The following is a 23,669-nucleotide window of genomic DNA, read 5'->3' on the forward strand; positions in this document are numbered from 1 at the left end:
TTCACCAGCAATTATATGGAGAAAGCCAACAGATTGAGAGGTATTTGGCTAGGTCGACCCTGGTCAGACAGGAGGCCGCGTTTGTTAGGGAATTGCAGAATTTCACTACAGGAGATTTAGTCTCGGAAAACGATCAAGTTTCACAACATTTCAGGACATTTCAGGACATTTATGAAACAAGCCATTTAAGTTCACAGTCAACTATAGCTCAATATTTCCAATATTATTAGATCACCAAGTTTGTCAGATGCTCAAGCTAAGAGATTTATGGCCACTCTTCTGGTCGCTGAAGTTGACGATGCTTTGGCTACACCGCCAAATGGGAAGGCCTGTGGTAATGACGACTTCTCAGCTGAATTTTATAAAACCTTTTTATTAAACTACTACCCTTTCTAATTGATTTATTCAATTTTGTTGAAGAAGGAGTTGAAGTCTCATCTAATTTTAAGGAATCAACCATTGTTAGTTTTTTTTAAAAAGAGCAAGAGTCCAAAGATGTCAATTGATACAGGCCTATTAGTTTGCTTAATGATGACTATAAGCTCTTCATAAAATCATGGAAAATCTTCTTTTTTACTTCAGGGTAAATGTATGACATGGCAAGAGACTTCTGCCTGCTTTGGTGCTTTTTGGCCTTTGTAAGCACAGTCAATCAGCAACAATAGCAAAATGATGACAGAGGTTCTTGTCAATTGTCTTTACTCTGCTCTTTGATTCTAGAACAGCAGCAAACCTGCAGGATTACATCATACCAAGAATGGCTGAATAAGAGGATTACAACACAGACATTTGAGGAAGCGTTCGCCAAGCAGGTTGGGGGTTTAAAGGATTGTAATGCCTCTTGGCAGTGTCTTGATTCAATTGAAAGATTGGGCTCCGTGGTTAAGGATAGTTCGGGTTCCCCTTAAGAAAATGTTGCTTTAAGTCTTGTGCTTTAAATCAAGGGGTGGGACAATGCTATGTTTCTAATATTATATTATATGACATTTCAAATCTCCCAGTCCTGTGGAGAAAAAATGCTGGTTCTCTAATTATTCTAAAACCACCTGTTCTTGAGATACCTCCATTTGAACCAATGCAAGGTACCGTAATATAGAAAGTTCACTGTAATCAGTTTCAGAAACAAGCCTGCCAAATCTCTTAGGGGCAGATTTATGTTGCACTTGCGGCACTTTTGCGCCGCCGTTGCGTCACTTTTGTGACGCAGCAGCGGCGCAAATCCTGCGCCATGGTGCGGGGCATTTACAAACGTGACGCATCTCCCAGATGCGTCACGTTGTAAAGCCCTGCGCCACATGTAGGCGTTCCAGGGCAGGTGGGGGCGTTCCGGCGCAGGAACGCCTCCTAAAAGTGGCTGAGTGAAATCTACAAGATTTCACTCAGTCACTTTTAGGCCCATGCTGCGTCAAAACCCTGCACCTGCTTGAAGCAGGCGTAAGGATTGACGCAGCATTGTACAGATAGGGCCCCCCAGATCATTGCTGGAGCTGCGTCGCGCTTGCGACGCAACTCCAGCAATGCGCCACTTTTCGGCACAGATGCGTCACGCATCTGTGCCGTTTTTGCCCCATGGTGCGCCGCATTATAAATGCGGCGCATCCATGGTGGCGCAGCTGTGGCGCATAATAACTGGCGCATCCCTGCTGATATGCAGGGATGCGCCAGTCGTCATAAATCTGCCCCTTAGTTGGAATATTTGCCATGTCTCAGTTCTCTCCACATTTTAAGGAGAACTAGAACTGGCTTTTCAGTTCACCCAGATGCCTAAAGACTGCATTAATTTCTTTGTCTAGAACATATTTTCCTTTAACCTTATTTTGTAATAAGACAACATCAGGATATTGTCCAAATAAATAATCATAAAATACCCTCTGCTTTGCAGAAAGGCTCACTGCCTAAATAGTTTGGTGAAAATCAACGCACAGATGACAATCCATAGGCGAGGCACATACATTGCTTGTGCTTCCATGGAAAGTGAGGGAAAGTTCAATGTCTCTGAAAAATTGGCACCTACAAATAACTCTCTTTGCCTTCAAAACAAAACTTTGAATCTCCCGCAAGCACAAGGGCAGTGATACTGACTCAGACTCTGTAAAAGAGAAGCAGTGACAGTGGAGACCGGAGAACTTGAAAAAGGCAGAATGTTGAAATTAAATCATCTGTGTTTTCAGCGCTATGGCCTAGGTTTTCTTTGACCCATAATTTCTTCAATCAGATAGTACAAGATGTTGATATTCATATATTTGTGGGAAGTGCATCTATTGCTCGAAATAAATGCATTCCAGGCTCAGAATGGAAAATGTTACGAGTTAAAATAATACAGGCAATGATTTATGATTATGAACAAGTATCTGTTTTACTCAGCAATTAGTCTGGCTACTTACTTTCAGGAAATAGTGAATACCTAGACCTTCAAAGTTTGGACTATGGTGGGAAAGATTTAGTAGATTTTCACAAATTGAAATATTTTCAATCAGGTATTTTTATCCTGAGCCTTCTTCATTCACCCTATGAAAAGGAAAGCTCATGCGAGGTGATCCCTTTGATGCTTCACAGTAATGCTTTGTAATTGTGCAGTTTATTCAAGAAGAATGCTTGTAGATTTACAGCAGTGGCACAAGTCAACATCAATTTGAGCCCAGCGGAGTAGCTTAGAGCGATTTGGAGGATGTGAATCTCAAATTTCCCAACTTAAAAAGCAGTTGACTGCAGGGTGACTAAATAAGATGATCAAGGTTCGAGATGAACTGTTTCCATAAAGAAATACAATAAGTGTCTCGACAGGGGGTGAATTGTTAAAAGGTTTCATTACTCCATCCATCATCTTGTTGGGTTTGCTATGTTTGTCCTAAGTGGTCAAGGGTATGTCCAGATGTGGGGCCGCTGCTCACTGTGCTACTGGATTCAAGCTAGCTTAGCTGATATGGGCTGATACCCTGAAAAACGGTCTCAGGATGCTTGTTTCCGGTACTGGGAGGACCTGGCCTGGCAGTTCAGGCTGTACTGTTCCCATGAGGAGCAGGATCAAGACTGATATGAATATGGCTGGCTCCAAACTGGGGTGGTGTAGTGGGCAAAAGAACAATGGATTGATCCCAGAGTGAGTAGTTGAAAGTTTCAGCACTCCATCCATCATCTTGTTGTCTTTGCTGTTTCCATGAATAACAGGGTCTGCTCTGATACGCAGTAAGTGGGCGTCTCTCTAGAGTGACACAGTGGGCAAAAATAATGGTTTGGAATACTAGCCAGAATGATTGCGAACATTGAAGTAATACTTTTATAGGTGCAGAATATTACTTTTTGGTAAGCAGGTCACTATGTTTACTTTAGGTCTCAATCTAAAAAATGAAAAGGTAAAACCTCTTCGTGAAATGAAAATGGAAAGAAAACCACCAAACACCCTGCAGACCTGAGTCAGGGTTCCCAGACCCAACTATCAAACCAAGAATGCATTTGAGATATGTCACACCCCAAATACCCTGCTTAATCTAGGTCCGACTGTCCCACCTGGGCCTGGTATTTGTCCCTGGAAATTCATTACTATGGTCATGTGCAACAAAATGGTCTGGAGTCGCTGCCAGCGGAGCACACATTTTAAATTTGTGTATATATATTACTTTATTTGATTAAAAATAGAATCATAAAAGTTGAGCATACAAACCATACATATAAAAAAGGATAATTAAAATGACCGAAAAAATACAAAATGTTAAAACTAGGCAGGAACAAACTGTTTTTTAAGAGAGTTAATAATATAAAAAAGCAGAAAAAGAATAGGCAATACTTGTGAAATTAAAAAATAAAGAGGCCAAAGAGTTACAAGTGGACGCCGGGAATATAACCAGTTCATTGGAAAAAATGTCAAATGTTAATGTCTATAAGAGATCGTCGATTTCGCATACACTGATGCTACAGGCATGGAGAACACAGAAAGGCCTTAGTAGGACTTTATAAATCTACAGTTTTGGTTTAGCCCCTACAGTTTGGCCTACAATTTGCTGATTGAATTTACGGAATGCAAAATAAATAAGGTTAGTAAAACTTATATTTAGTGCTGTGTTCTCCGGATTCACAGCCGTGATGATTGCCTGTCTGCAAGACCGAACACCTAACCTGTTCCACTCCGGCCTCAGTTTTAATCTGCGCTGGGTCAGCAGTGCAGGGCAGAGGCATCCAACATGCTCAATAGATTCCACCGAGTCTCCGTAACCCCTGCACTGTTGATTGTCTGACGTACGACGCCAGGTGGGTATGTGTTTCAGCAAGTGCCATTCCCCCAGTCGTAGTGCCATAAATCGCAATTTTAAATACAAAGGATATGTGCAGGGAAGGTATGATGATGGTATACCCATCTGGTAGGAATTAATTACTGCCCATGCATGCTTACGTTTAGCAAGGACAGCTTTGTCTGTGGAACAGGACAGCATGCGAGTATGCTTCTTAATACTGATTTTAAAAGCCGTATGACTGGGGTTTAGGGTCCAAAGGTCCCCTGCTGAAAGTGGCTCTACACAATCACGGAAAAGCTTGCTGTAGGTCCCACTGGGATTATTAGAACTGATGTCCGACCACAACATTGACTCGAGGGACCCACCTTCAGCCTGCCTTAGCTTGTGGCACACATTTAAATAGGCACCAGAGCTGGAAATTTCATAATTTAGGAGGCCCAGTTCTAATCGAATCTGTGCAGCAGAGGCAGACTTTGGCATACGAAAAACACTTTTATAAATCTTGGTCACATGCTGATTTAGTGTTGTTCTAATTTTACCCCTAAAGATTTCGATGCCGTATGACAACGTGGGGCCGACTTTGGCTTTCATAACTTCCTCATTGGGGTTAGGCTCGGACCCATAAATTTTTTCGAAATGTCCCTAAAATGGTTGGTGAAAGTGCCCCTGGAGTGAAAATTGACCCCCAAGTATTTATAAGATTTTCCTATGGCAAGGGTGGAGTCATTATATGTCCAGCCACCACCTCCATAATGTTTTCAACCAAAATATAACTACTTGTGTTTTCTTTAGGTTGACCTCTAGGCTGTTTGTAACAGTGTAGCTATATAGTTTATTTAACAATCGTTGCAGCCCTACTCGGGTTTGACTGAAGAGAACAAGATTGTCGGCATACAAAAGATTACTCAGCTGCACACCCCCAATCTTTGGGGGGTGGCTATTTATCTCATCCAGTTCAGCTGATAGATCCGCAATAAACAAGTTAAAGAGCAATGGGGCAAGCACACACCCCTGTTTCACTCCTCTCGTTGTTAACATTTTTCGAGACAGGTGTGTGCCGGTGCCTAGCTTGACTTGTATCCAGGTGTTGGTGTGCAGATGGACAATAGCCTTCAACAATTTGATCGGGATTCCCCATTTTGTTAATTTTGCCCAGAGTGCTGCCCTAGGGACCCGATCGAAGGCGGCTTTAAAATCAACAAAGCAACAAAAAAACATCTTTGATGAGATCAGCGATTTGTCAATCAGTATAGATAATGCCAATAAATTGGAGGTTGTGCCCGGCTTTGCTGTGAAGCCGGTTTGATTTTTTGGAATCAAGTCTTTCTGATCAGCCCAAGAGCTTAGTTCTTCGAGTAGGACACTCGCAAAATACTTTGCCTCATTGTCCAATAAGGCTATCAACCTGTAGTTTTTTGGGGATGAATGATCACCACACTTATATATCGGATGGATTACTGCACCTCGCCATGAGTCCGGTATTGCTGAACAACTCAGTATGGAACTGAAAAGGATGGCTAATTGTTACGCCCAGAAGGGAATATTTGACTTAAATAGGGCCTGCATCAGGTCTTGCTTTTGATAACATTTTAGTCAACCTTACTTCAGTGATAGAAATCGTCTCACATTGGGGCTGCATCAGCTCCTGGGGGCTGTCCTTACACCCCGAGAACCTATTTTTAATCACTACTGGAATGTTGACTATTAAGGGGTCTACACCTCCATTGGCCTTGAACTGATCAGTCAGGAATAAGGCCCATTCTGCCTCCGCAATGTTTGCACTCCCCTGTCTGGTTGTTCCGTTGATTTGTCTGTTCAGTAATGCCCAAAATGTTCTTGAGTTGTGATTTTTCCTTTCCCAGAGAAGTTTAAACCAAAATTGATCAAGATGGAGTTGTTTATCTTTTTGATATGCCTGTCTGTAATTTTTTTGAGCAATTTTATAATCGTTCAGGCGGTCATTAGATTCTGGGTACTTCCTGGCTGCCCGCTGGGCCGCATTTCTAATCTTCTTTAATTTTACTGTTTGACTCGAGGTGGGGAGCTGGGAGCAACAGATGGTCGACTTAGCATGTGAATGAGCTGGAAACAAATTCATCAAATGGTTACAGAAGTTTGACCAATCACCAAATGTGAAGGAGAGGCATTCCTTCAGGACGTTGGTGCTAAATTCATCGTTCAATCTTAGGCATTTTAGATTTTCGGAATGGACTCCCTTGTGGGTTGTTGAAGCTAGGTTATGAATGGCTGGATTGGTGGTGATAATAACAACTTGTGGACGGTGGTCACTCTCTTGTCGGGCCTCAATGTTGTAATTTTCCAATTGGGAGAACAGGGCTAGATTACACATGGTATAGTCTAAAAAAGAGCACTTTCGGCCGTTTGTCCATGACCAGTTTGGCGGAATGTCCTGTGTAAACCTACCATTCATTACAATGAAACCTGCGCTAGACAGTTGCAGCACGCAAAGTTCGCCCAAAGCACAATATGGTTGATTTGGGGGTTTAAACTGAGACTTCAGTGCCGATAGTGACCATAGGGGACATTCACTCAAATCTGAGGAGTTTCCCTTAAACAAGTTGGTATTAAAATCCCCAGTGAGCAAACAGTCGGCATGAGGATAGGCCATTGCTAAGTCGCACAGAATTTTGAGCAGGCGGTTTAAATGGGCCCTTTTAGTCAATGTGCTTGGATTGATTTAAACATTAAGCAGCAACAGAGGGTGCTGTCATCTCCACGAGCTGACTTTAACTCCAAGCAACCAGTCCTCCTCGAAGTTTAGTGGCTCTATTGGGCCCTTTAAGCTGCATGAAATGTAGATTGTCAATCCTTCCTTGGGGCGGCCATATTTACAGGCTCTAACAGCTGGTTTCCAGTATTCAATAAATCCATCAATGGGGCAATTGCAGGTGGCCCATGTTTCTTGTAGGGCGATTAGGTCGTGGCCAAAGGTGAAAATTCGGGTCTCTAATGAGGCCATTTTATGTTGAAGGCCGCTAATATTCCATGAGCACAGGTATACGCGGGTCTGTAACTGAAGAATTGTAGAATTTACTGATTTAGAATTGGGAGTGCTGTGATTAACAGCCTGCATGGAGATTGATTCTAACGAGGTTTGTCCATGCGGTCAAAGTAGATTCTTACCGGACAAAGCTGCTGGTAGCCACCCCCAGTCATAGATTTCATTGCAGTTCGAGAGTGCAGACCGTTAGCTTCCTGATTGAGATGCATCACCTACTGCGTTTTTTAAGATTGAATATGATTTATTATTGTCGCAGTTCAAGGGCCGACGCACACTCGCCTGTGTTGCCGATTGGTTGGCTAATATCATTGGATAGCCTGGGTTAAGATAAGGAAAGATTTTAATACCCCATGACCCAAGAATATCTTTGCAGGCTAGAAGAGCTTGTGCCCGGACTGCTGATTTAAATGTCACCAAAGTTACTTCAGAGGGTTGCGACCCTCTTGGTGGAAGAAATTCTATATATTCAATATCATCTGATACCCATGTTTCGAGACCCGAGGCTCCTTTCAGTACTTTAATCATATTTTCTCTATTGAGGACGTCATGATGACCTTTTGATTTATATTCAGGTACAAAAAAAATTTTGGAACACCAGGGGTCACAGACGGCGCTTGATTGCCAATGGTCCTTTTCATTTAAAGTCTTTTTTTCCATTGCAGGGTCGGTAGCTATACCAAGAAGTGATATCAGATCACCTCGAAGACCGTCTGAAGTTGTCAGACAATCCTCTGGTGGCTTTAATGTGTTCTTAAAAAAGACTTTTGGGTGGTGACCTCCAGTACCTAATGGAGCAATTTGGATACCAGAGGATTGAATGGGTTGGGTATGAGTGATCGTTTTGATAAGCAAATTTGTATTTACAGCTTGTGTTTGACCTGTTGCTAATTCCATGCCATGTGCAGAGTCTTTTAGGTTTGAAGCCGCTGCGTCTTCCTGGAAGACTCGAGTGGGGCTTCTTCGGCAGGGGATGGGATCCTGTTGGACCTGTCGACCTGCAAGGGTGGCCTGCTCGAGATTTGATGACAGAGGAGCTGTTACAGTCTGATGATCCTGATTTGATGAAATAGGATTCAAGACTTGTTCGTTGGCCAGGGTCTTAAACAATGGAAACAGTTTAGAGGGAGCTGCCGCAGATTTTGTTGTAAGTTTGTTTCTTTGTTTCGGTTGACGTTTTTTCTCTCTTTTGCTGAGAGGATGGAGGGATTGTGAAATTGACATGGAGCTAGATGGAACCAAAATGAGTGGCTTAGAGTCAAGGACTACAATAGGGGGATCAAGTACGTTTGTGATATTGTTCATAGTTTGAGGGTGCGACAACAAGGATGGAGTCAACTTAGCTGGTGATGGCAACCCTTGAATTATGTGAGACGGCTTGGGTGTCACGAGAGGTTTCCCCTCTTCGCTGTCCGGCATCTCACAGATGTCTGCTGTTATTATCTTATCAATTATTTTAACGGAGGTTGTGAACTGTACGGGCTCCTGAACCTGGCCCATGCTGACGCTGCCACCTGACAGTTGTTTGACTTCATCTAAAACACCAGTTAAAAAGGCAGGAAGTGCTGAAAGACTGTCAGTAATGGGAGAGCAGCAGCAGACTGATTGAACCAGGTTTGCAGATGATTGAGCCCTTATTATTAAGCTATTTAAATTATCTAACTTGTTTTCAATACCTGCTGTAAACACGGCTAAAGTATTCAAAAGATCGACTTGCGTATCTAATTTGTCAGTGATAATTCAGTGCTGTGACTGTAGATTGAAAGGTCTGCAACAATTGCGGCCAAATATTGGGCATCGATGACAAAGAGGCGGCCTGTGAATTCAGGTTCCTGTTTCATAATGGGTGAGTTATCCGAGTCTTTGAGAAAGAAGGATAAATCCAATGACAGCTGATCTTTAAAATCTTTTGTATCGGTTCCATGTCCAAACTTTATGGGGACTGTGACTGCACTTGTTGTAGTGGCCGTGGTGGTGGCCGTGGCTGTGATCGCGGCTGCCATTACACTTGACAAGGTTTGCGACGGTAGCAGTATAATATCCTCCTTCAGGGCCCTTTCCAGTTGGAACTGGAACTGGGTGCTCCAAAGCTTGGGGAGTGGTGGTTTTGTGCAGGAAGGGGGCTTGCTAACAGTTGTGCAGTTGATATGGGCATAAAGATATCTGAATGCTGTGGTACGACGCTAGGTAATCGTTCAATTATTTCAATTGTTTCGGCCCAAGGAGGATTTCTGGAAACAGGTGGCATGTAACTTTCCTGAGATGCAGAGGAGTGACAGGATAAAGACTGCTGAATGGCCGGAGAGATTGCCATAGAAAGTGCAGGGGGCATTTTTGAGTCATCCTCAACTGTACGGACGCTATAGTTGGTGGTAGGGGTGATAGTTGATGATGTGGTTTTGCTGATCGGAGACATGTGGATAACTGCCTCAAATGTTTGTTGGAAATTGCTAGCCCTTGGCACCACCAAAGTTTGTGGGGGGGGAGAGATCTAGCCGCACCAGGTGTTTTTTTAAAAATACTCCAAAATCGAGAAGGATTGATTAGACTTGTGACATTTTAAATTTGTTTTAATTGCATGCAATCTTCTTCATCTCTGCTACAGGAAGCCTTGATAAAAGAGTTGTCAAATCGGTGCATGAGCAGGGATCCGAGTTTCTAGTCCTGATCTTTTACAGATCATTTTATCAGGTGATCGGTGGACCCATGTAGTAAGCGCGATTCAAAAATAAAGGAGTGCGCCAGAGCTGAGCCATCAGTCTGGCTTGGCTCCAAGAGTCCATGCACAAGCTAAGCAAATTATTAAAATTCCAAAAAGTGTATGTTTTAACATTAGTAAGCATTTCACCTTAGTACATCAGATTACTTCACTGCATAGGTAGGAATTTATTAAAAGCGATAGTTTTTAGAAACATTCACGGCTCGCCCCCAACGACAATACCATTAGTGAACTAAGAGGCAAGTCACCTAGTCAGGTAAACTCTAAAAGTGGCCTTGAATCTATTTATAGATGGAACAACATTACAGACTAATAAATCAAATATAAGAGGTGATTGTACTGCACACATCCCGAGCTCAAGTATTTAAAAGTGCGCTCATAGATGATAAGAAAAAGGAGGTCCTGTGAAATAAAATATTTGCCAAAGACAACACAGTTTGGATATGTAGGGAAGCGAGCATTGAATCCAGGTTGTCTGATTTTGAAATGTAGCCACTAGATGATTATATCTCTCTCTCTCTATCTCTGCCTCTCTGTGTCTCTCCAGTTTACTTACGAGATCATTGTTTTGTCTTTCATCCTTTGCTCACAACAAAAGAAAACTGTCACAAAGATAGTAGACATGACTTTGCGCCCCCAGACCCATCTGTTAAGCTAGGAATGCATTTATTTGAGGGGTGTCACACCTCAAATAGCTACCCCCCCCTCCCCGAATCTAGACCCATTTTTGAGCCATGAAAAACACGTCTTAACCCCCCCTCCTGTGTAGTGTCTACATCACAACTGTGCAGAATAGACGCATGGTAAATACAAACAGCGCACTCCTAACAAGTACTGTTGACGAGGTTCTACTGTTTTTTAGCCTCTCTGTAAATTATATGGCACTTGAACTTTATATCCACCTAATATTATTCCATTAGATCTATATTAAATTGTGGTTCATTAAAGAGCAGGGACCTTTAATGCTAGATTATTAGAGACCAGTGATGTATTCCTACATTATGGCATTGATTCTGCTTGAGGGGTACCAGATATTTTTTCCCAAATGCACAGCCTACCAAAGGGGAAAACACCAGTCAGTTAATGTGAAGGCAGTTACATCTGTGAACTTTAAATTACAGATTAATCATGATAAGCTTTCTTGCAGAACCTGTATCATGGTGAAGCATATGGTGCTAATTATTCTCTACCCTATGGATGAACTTGCACTGTGTATATATTCTTTCTAGACATAGTGGCTAATGTTATCTATTTATCATTGACTGCATTTTTTGTATTCACTGTGCTACCAGTGATACATTGAGTAAATCAAAAGAAATAAACAAATTGGCGTGAGAATTTGCCAAGAATTTTGAGTCATATGTACAAAACCTTTTGGCCTCGGAAATGGGTTGATTTGTGACAGAAAAAAAAACAATCTCTAATATAGTTATACCAAATTATGATTCGGTAACTTGCTACCGGGGCTTGTTTAGAGCATCCCTTCCAAATCACGAACCTCAATGGTATGTGTGACTGTTTTGAGGCTGAAATTTGGTCGCAAAACATAAATTTTTCATTGATACCTCAAAGAAGGTGGTAACCGAATACGAGTCAGTATTTAAAAGATGTAAGGTTTTTTTTTTACATCAGGAAATGTGATTTTCTACGTTTTGTACATCTGGCCTACCTGCCTTAATACAAGATGCTGTAAATATAGATGTATGGGCAACTAGAAGTGATGAGTTATGGACAATTTCCAAACCTAGCAAATATCATGGCAAAGACGTTCCTGAACCGGAAGGAAAATAAAATACAAAACCATGAAAAAAATACAGCATTAATGGCTAGATGTAAAAGTAACTGGATGCAAAAATCAGGTTGCAATTTATGACCCCTAGTTTTGCAACTATTCAAGAATTTTAGTAACCAACCTATGCACTGATAAATTGCCCTATAAAATTCTCATTCAAAGCGGATCGTAATCTCACATACTTCATGAATATTAATGAAGTGGGTTGCAAATTGCGAATCATTCCGATTTGAGGCCACTACATGAATGGTCCCTTGCTAGGGTCAGCAGACCACCATCTCTTCAATAGCTTCTCAATAAAAAGAAAAAAGAAAACAATTTTCTTGATAAGAAACAAGGCTGTGTTTAAAAAAAATAAGTGTTCTTTTGTTAAATGTTTGCTTAATAATTGATAGTGGACCCCTGAACCACTGCTTATTCCTAAACAGTGGTGGCTGGCAACTATGGCGAGTGGAGAGGCGGGCAAATGAGTGCATAAAATAAATATATAAATAAAATAAATACACATTTACTTACTGTGCTTGCTTCACACATGTCCTTCTCGCTCTGGTCCTCTTCTTCTCATCACGTCACATCCAGGGGCCCAGCTAACTCCCTTAATAAATCTTGGTGCTGCTCTCGTTCTGTTAACCAGCATAATAGAAGCTCCAGGATTGAGGGGAGCAGCCTCTCTCGTCACTCCCGAGGACACTAGAGGCTTGACCATGCTCTCAACCCAGCTGTCTAAGACAGCTGGGTTGAGAGGTTTATATTGCGCATGTCAGGCTGGCCTTAAGAAGCCGGCCGGCCTAAGTGACGTGCACTATAAACTAGTGCATAGGCAGCCCAGCACTGCTGCCACTCAGCAGGCCCCGATTCAGGCCGTCCTGACACTTGGTTCAGGATGGGTGGACAAAAAATAAAATGGTAATGAATTAACTTTAATACCATTTTATTTTTCGCCTCTGGGGGAATATTAGTAGGGCGACACGCCTCTCCAATAATGGAAGAGTCCCACTGCTCTTTATCCAATGATTCACAAGTGTGAATGCATTACCACCCAAAGTCTGTCATTGTCCAGTATTATGCTCACAAAACATTGGTACATCACATAGTAATTCGTAATTTGGAAAGGATACCCACAACACACACCTGCCAAATTGCCAATCGGTATCCTTTTGCAAAGGCATTTTAGGAGTCTGTAAAAGATGATTCATTTTATTTATGTTGTGCATGGTCCACCCAACTCATTTGCCTCTGCCTGTAAGTACTATGCATGGATAGAGGAGTAATTGGGAAGACATACATGACATGGCCTCTCCCCTTATAGAAAAAACCCGAAAGAGGACACACCTCCCTTCCACCCACACCAACAACCCTTTGTGCCTTCCTTTGACTTCTTCTTCCCTTGCAACCAGGTGTTCTCTATACTCTCCCGGTGCTGCACTGACATACTCCTTTAGAGCACTGCCAGAGAAGCATGGCCTTGCTTTATAATATAGCTACAGAGGGTAACAACTTTTGTTAATCACTGTTGCCAAGTCATGGCAGTGAAATAGCACACCAGACTTAGAATCTTGCATTAGCGTTTGTGGGGCTCAGTAAGAGCGATGCAGAACATTCTTTTCACTACAAATTATTTTAGGCAAAGTTAGAATTACTGATATTTGCTCTCAATTGATATTTATATTAGCAGGCCCTGTTAGATGCCAAGGCACATCTGTTTCTGTATTACAGTACTGCATGGATTGCAATTATTTGCTTCTACAATATTGGATTTCTTCAGTTCAATACTTAGAAAGACACTATTTTCAACAGGCATGTGATATGCAGCAGCTTTCATCAAATTCCATAACGTTTTTTAGTTACAGGGAAAATAAAAGTTCTAATTTCATCAATGATACATTAATGACATACATGCGTATAAATTAAATTCACTTATTTACATTTGTAAAAACTCACCCCCATCTGGAAAAGAAGCAGGGGTTGCACCTAGTAGTGGACTTCTCGCTGAAGCCTTGCCAGTTGACCCAACCCTATAGAAATCGGAGAGCAGAATTCAGCTAGCAAATGATATGCTTCAGTTTCGCATCAGCAGCAAAATCCAATTTAACAGCAGTAAGATATCCATCATAAAAACACAAAGTAAAACAATTCATAAACATACCCTGATTTTTCTCTAGATCTCATTGCCACCTATGGGGCCGATTCACGTAAGCATTTGTAAGTATGGGAAGCAGTTCTACAAGAGTAATTTTATAAAGCATAAATATCCAACTCACTAATAGTAAAAGTCCAAAAAGGCTCAATCCTATGTGTGCTAATTTTATATAACCATTGTCTGAATATTCCCATGTTAGATGTTTTGTGACCAGTTCACAAATCACATAAGAGTTTAAAAAAAAAGTATGATAGGAGTACTATTTATATTACTAATTTGGTGAACCCTACCAGCGCCAACCAAAATGCAGTTCTAAAGGGTGTTCGGACGGAAAAGTCCTCTGCATGGTAATGGACATGTACTGCTGCCCTCAGTACCCAACTGTAATGTTGTCTGGATCCCTAATGCTGATTTTTGTGTCCTAGGCAAATACGGATCATGCGTGTGTGCAATCACATGGGCCTGACTCACAGATTGTGGTCTTGCTGGATGGGTAGGGACACCCAAAAGCTACCCTCATTAAGTGGTGGAAAGCTACCACCTTCATCAGGAGGTAAGCAGCAAAAGAGCGGTGGTGACAGCATGCTGTGTAGTGGTCAGTAGGAGTGAAAAGGTCCTTTTTATCCTGTGTGATGGAAGTGAGCCCTACAGCTTACTCACTATTTAATGTTCTGCTGCTGTGTGTTAACTCACCTCTTAGTCTACATCGGTTGGATGTAAAGTGCTGCACATCGCAGGAGTGGTGACTGCGCTGGATACATGTGCACCTGGAAAGGTTGCAAAACAGGGATAGGGCAGTTCTGTGAAGTGCGTGTATGATGAGTGCATGTACTGGATGTACGTGTACCTACAAGGAGTGCGGAACATAAAGGATGTAGTATGGTGCACTGCGTGCATGGTGAGTGCATGTTCTGGGTGTTTGTGTGCCTGCAAGGAGTACAATACATGAAGGATGTAGCGCTATGCATTGTGTGTATGGTGAGTGCATGTACTGGGTCTGTGTGCCTGCAAGTGGCACTATACAAAAAGGCCAAAAGTTTAAAAAGAGAGGGACCCCTTGGCCTGACCAAAGGAATAGGGTACTATAAACAAGTAAAAAGCGAGTTTATCCTTTGGTTCCTGCACACATACCGCATCAGCAAATAAGCAAATAAGCAAATACACACCTCTACTTACTCATGCACATGATCTCTCATTCACCAGATTCAAATTTGGAGAAAATGCCCAAACAGTAAACCCACAATACGTGAGGAGTAGAAATTAGTCTAAATGTTTATTTAAAAGGATTCTTCGTTGTCTTCCTAGTAAATCATGTTTTAAAAAAAAAACAATATTAAAAAGAATTCAAAATTTCACTAGTACAAAATACATTGTTAAAAAAATCTTTACAGAAAAAATAATTCATACACTTATTTCTTGTACTGTTAAGAGAAAATGTAATACATGTCAATAACAATAACAACACCTAAATCAGTCATGAGAGAAAAACAAGACAAGATACTTTTTCATTCAAAGATACACATTCGTAAATAGTACATATGCTAACTGGAACACGATACGTTGACTCTTATTTAGTATCTACCGATCCAGCCCACCAAACGAATTGTGTAAAGGATGCGTCGAAGCGTTCCGATGGTGTTGTATCACTTTAAACCATCTTTTTTAAGACATTACTATTACTCTCATTGTAAAATGTATACTTGGTCCTAAATGTAGTCCAGTCATTCACCCCACGCTTTGTTATAATTATTTGTGACGTCAATTTCAATTATTCCCTGGTTTTCACATTTGATAGTGGGAGCCCCAGTCAGGTGGTTAAATGGCAAGATATCCAATACTGGCAGTTGATCCTCTTAAAAATAGCTACGTGCCTGCATTGCACTTTGTTTAAAACACCTCTGATAAAGTCTTCATGTGTCTCGCTATAATCAGACATTGCTACGACCCTGCTTGTAATCTTCTCTAGGACGCTTATATGTTTATAACATTTCAAAATTTGAAAATCGGTCAACCAGGAGAGGCCCATCTGTTTATCCAGCAGGAGCTTTACAGGCCCAATTTAAGAAGGGCATCTATAGAATCGGCTTATAAACATATAAGCGTCCTACAGATAATAATATAGATTATTTTCCGGGTGGGCGTCCTCAAGGAGAGTTAACTTTGTTTGTTGGATGTTAGCAGCTGTGCCTAGTGGCGAGTACGAACCGCCGCGTAATTGCGGACCTTTGGCATCAGGAGGACCTGGCGCAAACTCAAGGAGGGAACAGCTCAAGTGTGAGAGACGAGTATTGGCAGCTGACTCCACTGGGGACTTTTATTACACGGATCAGAGGAACACGGCAACACCCACTTGGGGACTTTATTGGTCGGTAGAGACTGCAAATACCAAGATGCATTGAAGCATAGACCCACTAAGGAGGAGCACGTGCCCACTGGGGCAGGACTCACTTAATACATTGCAGGTGCTCTACTCAATGGCTGCTGTCTGTTCCTTGTGTGCGGCTTGAAAACAAGGAGTGAAATACAAAACGTGTTAAGCCAGTCTTAAAAGGATAGAAGCGGAACATTGAAGTCGCTGCAGTCCTCACTCCAAAAGAGTTTATATTCCAGGTGGGCGTCTTCAAGGAGGGTAAACCTTGTTTGCTGGATATATATATATATATATTTACTGAAAAAAACATAGTTTTCAGGGGCGTTATAGTTAGTTGGACATTTCACTCGTACAAAACCATAGAAATTCACCCGTTATAGTTAGTTCAGCTAACTATAACTCGCGCCCCCTCAATGCACTGCTGATGACGTCACATATTACATCATTCATGACATGGTCAGTGATATCACAAATTCAGTGAATTTCAATGGTTTTTTAAATGCTAATTTCACACTATAACATGCCTGAAACCTATGGTTTTTTCAGTGAATTCAATGGTTTATTAAATGCTAATTTCTAATTATGCCTAGAAAGTTAGGACATGTGAAAAAAGAGGAAGATAAGCGCAGCATGAAGCAAGACAAATGCAGAAAGAGGCTACAGAAGTCCAGAAAGACGAAGAAAAATGCAGGAAGAAGCAAGAGATGTGCAGAAAGAACCAACAGAGGAGCAGAAAGTCCTCCTGTGCCCCCAACTTTTTAGTGATGGGTACTGGTGGTAACTGAATCTGACAAACCAGGACCGGAGCAAGTGCTATGCTAAAAGACATTTTGAATACAGTGAAAACACCTACATACACTATGGAACACTATGCGTTGGAGTACCCCTGGAATGAGCATGACATTCTCTGTATTTGCCATGAGTTAGTGCCTGGGTCATTGCATGAGTACATGGGTAGTGACTGGATGATTAGAGTGCTGCAAGTACAGTGCATGGTGATTCTATAACTGCTTGGGTTTTGGCGGAGTGATTGGATAAGTACATGATGCTGGATGGGTGATTGGAGGAGTGCATGGGTAGTGACAGAGGTATTTCTGGAGTGCATGGGTACAACCTGGGTAATTGGAGGAGTGAATCAGTACTGTGTAGGTGGTTAGAGGTCTGCATAGGTAGTGCACAGGGGATTGTAGCAGTGCATGTGTTAGTGCCTGGGCCATTCCATGAATACATGGGTACTGACTGAAAGATTAGGGTACTGCAAGGAGAGTGCATTGTGAATTTATAAGTGCCTGGGTTTTGGCAGAGTGATTGGATAAGTACATGGTGCTCGCTGGGTGATTGGAGGAGTGCATGGGTAGTGACAGGGCAATGGCTGGACTGCATAGGTACTGCTCAGGTTATTGTAGCAGTGCATGAGTTAGTGCATGGATCATTCCATGAGTGCATGGGTAGTGACTGAATGATTAGAGTGCTGCAAGGAGAGTGCATTGTGAATTTATAAGTGCTTGGGTTTTGGTGGAGTGATAGCATAAGTACAAACATGTCCCATCAGGCCCCGCCCCCTCCCTTCACCACTGTCCAAACGCGCCCCCTGGCGGGTTTTAATTTGGGAGATTAATTCCCCTTGAATCCTGAGGGTTCCTGGGGGCCAACTAGCCCACCAGTTACCTCCAGTAAGCACCACATAGCTGTGTTGCAGAGAGGTGGTCTGAGGCCATGCCCCTTTGTACACCTCACTGTAAAAACCGGACTGGAATATCATTTAGGTCCTCAGTTGTGAAGGTGGCATTTAAAAGTTGTGTACTTCAACCAATTAACACACACCAAAATCCTCCCTTTAAAACAAAGTTATTTACATCAATGCACCATCACTTTGAGCTTTATATAATCAGTATTAACACTGAGTAACTATAAAAACAATGTTTGATTTCTGAAAAGCTCGATGCTTGTCCCGATTTGGTAATTTACCTTGCTGTCTAAGGAAGTGTATTTTTTATGTTCATGGTTGTGAATGTTTAAATTGAGCACCAATATAGATTGAAAAAGGCAGTTTAACTGCTGAAACGCGTCTCTCTTTGGTGTTCCAGCACCTGGGGTGAACTGACTCAATAATCAGGTTCCAAGCCCCTGACATCGAGTGCCGGTTCCCTTTCTTGTAATGAAGGTTGGGAGATAGTTTTTGAATATATATATATATATATATATATATATATATATATATATATATATATATATATATATATATATTATCTACTGGCGGTCGCCAGTAGATAGTTATAGTTAGGACCGTGTTTCCATAGGAAATCAGAAAATTCTATTTTGAATAACTTTGGCGCCGGTTGACGGATCCTTGCGAAATTTTCAAAACTAATGGGGGGCTCCGCTCAGCTCCTACCCTGGAAGTCTCGGGGTGATTCGTCAAGCGGGGGCTGAGAAAAAAGGGGGTCCCAAAACGCGTTTTCCCCATGCATTTTCCCATAGGACCATTAGTCGAAGGTACAGCCCGAACGGCTGAACAGAATTACTTGAAATTTCGCAAAGAGGTAGTCCTCAGGTCAGGGATGTGCCTTTTGCATATATGGTGTCAATCTGTTCAGTAGTTCCTGAGAAAATTGCAGTTAAATGTACACCGTGCGCGCACCTTAACGTGCGCAAGCGTAATTCTGATTGGTGGTTACATGTCAGTCAACATTCGAATCGGTCGAAATCAGGAAGTGTTGTCTGCCATTTTGTGTGTGACAGTGAAAAAGAAAGGTGGAGAACGTGAAAAGGGGGCAGGGTACAGAGTTCCTGACCCCCTAGCTTTTGTCAGGGGGTCCCTGAAGGACCCCGAAGGGTGAAAAAAACATTTTTATTTATTTTTTTAAATCGCGAGGTGCGCTCACCGTGCGCGCACCGTGCGCGCACGGCGGAAAAAAATCATTAAAAAAATAGAATTTAAAATCAAATTTAAGTGTTTAGATGTTAGGTGGCTCTAAAAAGAGCCGTTGTGTTAATTGAGGAACAGAGGAACAAAAAAATGAAAAAAATTATGGGGTGCCGCATGTGTGCTGCTGTATCTTGCTCTCTATTAGGGGAATGCTGGTGTCCCCATAAGAGAGAAGAGCATTGCACGCATTGCACCGTATATGCACCCTCTTGAACAGAGGGTGTATATCCAGAGGAACAGAAGCAGGTGAAGCTGCCGCCGCAGATGAAGTGCTCGGCTGAGCTGCCGATGAAGTGCTCGGCTGAGCTGCTGCGGATGTGCTCGGCTGAGCTGCTGGAGGGTTGTCTCTAGCAGCTCGAGCAAAAGCCACAGGATGTACTCCTTTAACGTGCCTGATCATAGTGAAAATACTAAAAGAGTATTTCTTTTTAGGATCTCCTCTTGATAAGACAACACCACAAATAGTGCAGGTGACTTTTGGAGCATTCACCTTCTTCTGCCCCACTGGAAATATAAAAAATTGCCATATAAAAGAGTCTTTCTGTTTCCTCTGTCTCACAAGGGTCTCCTGCTCACTCCCAGAAGATTATAAGAAACAATGGTTCTGTCGGGTATGAACAAAACAATTACTTTGTTCTATGAACGGATCGAGGACAATTGAAGAATTAATCCAAAAATGACCACATAAATTATGAAGTACAAATCACACACACAATGTTAAAGCACAACTCACGGTAAAGTCAAATTTAGTGGGTGAAATGCTGTTCTTTATACATAAATTGCATCATTTATATAAACACCCATATCATTTGTAAAGCAAGGTTACCAAAGTAATAAACTGTAAAGTGAATTTGTGAATCAGTGACAAAGTGACATCAGTGACAGAATTGTGCATAATATATACAAAGATTGAGTACAAAAAACTTTTTATGTACAAAATATACAAGAAGAGGGCCAGTATTAAAGAGAATTACAATGACACCGTTTCACGAATAAATCAGAGTATGTATAGAAACAGGTCTTGAACTGGTCCTAGCTATTCTCGTTGACGTTTCAACCCAGTGTAAGCGACACTAAATCGTCATGTAGGGTCTTCATCAGGACTTAAAATAAACGATGGCAACCTGCAGAAGCAAGTAAAGTACGTATCAAAAATGTGATATGTAATTATTTTAGTGTGTGGTCCTAAATATAACATTGTGATGTACTGATAATGGAGAGGCCATAACTCACCTAGCCAGTGGTCTAGGATGGCCTAACAATCAAGCGTTCAAGTGTTCAAGGACAGAGTACCTCATCCAATGGGGTTTCTGAAAGTGAAATTAAGCGCGGAATGATGTCAAGGTACCGCTAACACCCATTATCATAAAACATTGAAGTTGCGCCTCGACAATATTTAAATTACAAGAAGTACGTCAAAGGGAGAATTACGATTTGTCAAACGAATTCGCCCCAATGGAAACTAACCAAAAGAGTTCAAACCTACAAGCGCAAACCGATTTGGGAGGTTAAATTCATAAACAAAAGGTTCGAGTGACAATCTCGGAGTAACCACAAAGGTCTAAGGCACTTGGAAAAGGCTCACCTCAAAAGGCGTTTTCCTGTACGAAAGCCGTGTTGGTTGAATGATATACGTCGGATCCAATCCGAAGTTAAAATTCCGTACCAATATCTGTAAGGGCAAACGCGCATTAAATAAATAGAGGAGGGGCTCATGGCTGAGTGAAAAAATGTCAAGGGAGGCTTTAAAAGAGTACTTACTTTAGTTCAATGGTAATTAGTGCCCAGCGATCCCGACTCACGCTGCCGCACCACCTTTCATAGTTGAAGGAAGCCGCAACTGACAGACCGGCTGCTATATGAAGGCAAGCCAGTGCAGTCCTATTTGACGTAGGTAGAATGACGTACCAGGGAGGTTGCCAGGCAACCATGGTCGCGTCTGAAACCTGAGGCAGCTGAAGCTAGCGCGAGTGTGTCACCGCGCTTGGCTGACGTAAGCCGACAATCAATATGTCAGTCGGTTAGATTAACTAGGCAAAAAGAGCCGACTGGAGATATTGTGTGACAAAACGGCGTGTATTGCCTATAAGTAACTTAATATAAATCGACACGTGACGCTGTCAGTTTTTTACGGTTTCAATCGAAAAGTGGGACAGATTTCGTATGTGAGTATGCGTGGACTATTCATTTGCATAGACAATGGATAGAGTATGACAGAAAATTACGTTTGTTGTGCAAAATAGCATCAATGCGCCATGCCTAAATAGAATGCAGCAAAACACTCAGAGAATTTAGTAAAACATGAGTTAAGATTAAGGCCATCGATATTATATTTGTATGTGAGTATGCGTGGACTATTTATTTGCATAGACAATTGATAGAGTGTAGCACAAAATTATATTTGTTGTGCAGACTAACATCAATACGCTATGCCTAAAGCGAATGCAGCATAACAATCAGAGAATGTAGCCGAACCTGAGTTAAGAATTCTCGAATAGCCATTAACAAGTGATGGTTCTCGAAGCGGTTATGTGAAACAGACCGCAAAATAAGTGGAACATATGGATTTCACCACAATATTAGTTTCAATAATGCATGTTCACAAAAATATTTTTGTTTTACGTATGTTTCGAAGAATCATGGATAGTTAATTACAACACCTATACAATCGTGTACAATGAATAACAAGGGAACATACAATGTTCATAAAGACATTTGTTTCATGGAAAAATCAAGTTTCATTATTTACATCCCCTGTACAAGTATAAAAACAGCAAAGTTACAAAAGGCATTTGATGAGTATAGCATAAGGGCCATCTCAAATTTACATGTGAAAAGAACTGTTGCAATAAGAATATCAAAATGCAATAGTTACACATATTTCTATTGGGAATGAGCCAACGAGTATGTCATTATAAAAGTTATAAAAAATGACTTTATAATTGACTTGTTATTTTTGGGAATGAGCCAGCGAGTATGTAAATATATCAAGATGATTTCATAATTGACCCATCTCTCTAGATGTTTCCTCAAGGCTATTCAGACCTTGCTGAACAGTATTAAGAGAGTGAATCCATCTGCATTCCTTTCTCTTTAAGTTGAAGACAATTGAGCCGCCTCTTGGTGCCAAATTTACTTTTTCTAGCACCCACCATTTAAAATCTTCAGGTTGATGGTTTTGTGCCAGAAAATGATCCACCATGGGGGCCCCTTGTGTCTTGCATCTAATGCGACTCATATGTTGAAGTATCCTGACTTTTATTTTTTGCGTGGTTTGACCCACATACAAGGAGTCGCAAGGACACCTTATCACATAGATGAGATTGGAACTATTACAGTTTGTGAAACTAGAAGAGTTATACGTTCTGTTGTTGTAGGTGAAGGAAGAACCCTTTATTGTCAAGGGACAGGCTTTGCATTGGCAACACTTGTAATGGCCCATGAGGGGAGGTAGACCGAAGTGTTCTCTAAGGCCCCGAGGTTTAGGTGGTTCAAGGTATGCCTTGACAACACTATCTTTCACATTCTTGCCCCGCTTAAAAGCAAAGATAGGTTCTTCTGTAGTAGAGAGCTCACTGGCAACAAGGTTCCAATATTTTTTGATAATTTTCTTCATGCCATTGCTCTTGGTGTTAAAGGATGTGACACATACAATGCTCTCCTTTTTGGATCTGTTCTCCTTGACCTGTAGGAGTTCGTCTCTCGGTCAATACCAAGCACGTTTTCGTGCGCGTTTTAAAAGACCCATTGGGTATCCCCGTTCCTTTAACCGAGTGGTGAGGATCTGGGTTTCTTTAAAGAAATCAGCTCTTCGTGTACAATTCCTCCTTAGTCTGAGGTATTGGCCATACGGAAGGTTATCCCTCAAGCTACGAGGATGGTGAGAATCATACTTGAGGAGGGTGTTCCGTTCCGTCGGTTTACGAAAAAGGTCACAGATTAATTGGCCATCATCAACTTCGAAGGTGAGATCCAGGAAATCGATGGTGCTATTGTCATTCGTCATGGTGAATTGAATCTCATTAGATCTTTCATTCAACCAGCTGTAGAATTGATTGAGTTCATCCTTAGTACCAGACCAAATCATTATCACGTCATCTATTTAACGTTTCCAAACAGTGATGTGGTCAATGAATGGATTTTGATAGCTGTAAAGATGTTCCTCTTCATATGCATCCATGAAGATTTTGGCCAGGCTAGGCGCATAGGTAGCCCCCATCGCCACGCCTTTGCATTGGTAGTAAAATTGCTTCATAAAAATAAAGTAGTTATGTTTCATAGCAATTTCCAAAAGGTCAATCAAAAAATTCGTCGGTATCCAATGAGGTCTCATTCTTTTATTAAGGATGGCTTTAATCACTTCAAGGGCCCTCGTCTGAGGAATGGAGGTGTAAAGCGAGGATACGTCTAGCGTGACCAGTAGCTGGGTTTGGGTATCGAATGGTTGACCCTCCAACAGCTGAATGATAT

Source organism: Triturus cristatus, chromosome 2_2 (genome assembly GCF_964204655.1).
Source record: "Triturus cristatus chromosome 2_2, aTriCri1.1, whole genome shotgun sequence".
NCBI classification, from domain to species: domain Eukaryota; kingdom Metazoa; phylum Chordata; class Amphibia; order Caudata; family Salamandridae; genus Triturus; species Triturus cristatus.